This window comes from Montipora capricornis, chromosome 5 (genome assembly GCF_036669925.1).
Source record: "Montipora capricornis isolate CH-2021 chromosome 5, ASM3666992v2, whole genome shotgun sequence".
Classification (NCBI taxonomy): Eukaryota; Metazoa; Cnidaria; class Anthozoa; order Scleractinia; family Acroporidae; genus Montipora; species Montipora capricornis.
Window position 1 is genome coordinate 3,122,394 of NC_090887.1, and position 2,460 is coordinate 3,124,853.

The following is a 2,460-nucleotide window of genomic DNA, read 5'->3' on the forward strand; positions in this document are numbered from 1 at the left end:
CCCCAAAATGCCTAAAAAATAGGATGAAACATTGCAATAACCACTTAAACTTGTTGAACAACATAAAAGAAATACTGCAAAAGGAAAGAGAAGCATGGATGGACATAAATGTACAAGATTGAAACGGATTACAGTTGGGTAATCTTGAAAAAAGTCGGCCCAAAGGAAGGGCTGAACATGGTGGTACCGCTTCATAATTTCTCTTCTTTTCAGTCTAATCTGATGACAGGTCAAATGTTTTTTTTCTTTACGTTTGCACAAAGTCAGTGGTATCGCAAACCCAGGAGTTACGGTGCACCACATTTAATTCGCGGGGTTTAATTTATGCGGAATTTTTTTTTTTTTTTTTTTTTTTTAATGCGGATTTTGCGGATAGTACTTGATCCGCTAAAATAAGCTCCAGCAGAAAAAAGCACGAGCAAAATTAAAAACCGTAAAAATTTACTCGTGTTTATATAACTAAAAATGGCTTTTAATCCACGTAGTGGTGTCAAAAAGATTGTTTATTTTGACATTTGCATTGAGAAAAAGCATCTAAGGCCTCCACGATGCCACATTTTTCCTCGTTCTCTTTTTTTTTCCAATTTTTTTTTGTTTCATTTTTTTGTCGTTATTCTCCTGTACTATTATTTTCGAATGTTCGGCATCTTTCCTTCATTTACGGTGGAAATTAGTAAAAAAAATAAGGAACATACGAAAGCTACGAAAGAGACATTTTTGTTTGTTTTTTTAAATTAAGAGAATTTCCGACTGAAATTGGAGTTTTTGCGGGGAATATACGCTAACTGTTAGAAACACTAAGGACTCGCTGAGCTCCACATTTTTATGTTTACTTCGTAAAACCTTCTCCGCAATACAATTAAAACGAAACAAAACATAGCCACAGTTTCACGATGGTCGTCACGCAACGTTGTGATTTGCTTGTTTTCGCAAAAAATTATTCTCAGTGTTGATGTGTTTTTTATCGTAAAGTTGGATCCGATCCCTTAACGTCCAAATAGAATTGGCTGACAAGTTCCCGTGCGGCTCTAAACTTTACTACAAACCATTTGTAGTAAAGTCAGACAACAACGTTGACTACAACACGAACAAACAAGCAAATGAGGACGTTGCGTGACTGCGTGACGACTGTCGTAGAACTGTGATTCTGTTTTTAACGAGTGAACATTACCGGTGTCTCTGGCAGTTGGCGTACATAAACTACAATTTCAGCAATTTCGGAAATTCTCTTAATTTCAAAAAACAAAGTCCGATTTTCGGAGAGACGAAGTCAAATGCTGGCAAAAACCAACCTCGATTTTACAACCCCCCAAAAAAAACAAAGTCCGATTCAGAAAATAAATATTAAGATGTCCCTTGAGAACTTTCATAGCTTCCGTAAGTTCCTTAACCTTTTTGACCAATTTCCATGCACCATAAATGAAAGACATGCCCGTCATTCGAAAACAAATGTAAAGGAGAATAACGACAGAAATTGAAAAAAAAATTGGGAAAAAAAGACACCTCGACCCCGACCCCAGCCCCAATCACGGCCCCGGCCCCGCGTTTTGGCTACTACCCTTTTCCAGCGAAAATTTATTGAAACAAACAAAATATTTGCTATTAGCGGCAAAAAACCCTTCCTCTTTTAAGATTCTGTTTACCTCTTTTCCTTTGAAAAATCAAGCTGTGTCCGGGGCGGTGCGTTCTTTCTTTCCAGTGCGTTTCGATCAACATGAATACCACTGCGTAAATCATTTTTGACTACACAAGCGGTGAATCCGCGATTTCCTCTGCATGGGCCAATATTTGAAGAGGAAAGCATCCCCGATAGATTGACACCCAGATATTTTAAAGTTCGTTACGCTTTCGCTGTTAAAGGGTTTTGTGCATTATTTTCGGCGCAGCGTTCGAGCTTTTGTCTGAGACTAGTCATGACCTTTAAGGTTAGGTACACAGTTTCATGGCTGCACTTTCCATCTACGCTCTTCAGAGACAAATCTTACATTTATCCGCCCCTCTCCCAAATTCTTTGTTTGTAATCTCCCAGATTCTGAGAGACATGTGACGAGACCCAACAAGGGTCTCTCGGCGGGTAGGAGAGAGAACCTGGGAACAAGGTTGGTCTCAGTCTTGTTCATAACATCACATTTACCCAAATAACATTAGACACAAATCTCACTTTCTGATATCCAACTGCGAAAGGTGAAATTGTTGTCGAAGACCATTACTCGTCACTTTGAAGATCCCAGATATTTATTTTTCACCGCCTGTCTTGTTTATCCAATTGACTTTCCATTATTGAGCTCCAAATATAAGGGTATTTTTTTAAAAGATCCACTATAACGCCATTCGCGTTACAATGACTTTCGACGACATTGCAGGTTAAGTTAAATATTCTATTATGTCCACCGGATAAAATATATGCATTTGTAGTACCCCCTCAAACTTACCAAACATACTCGCAGAAGATTACACACA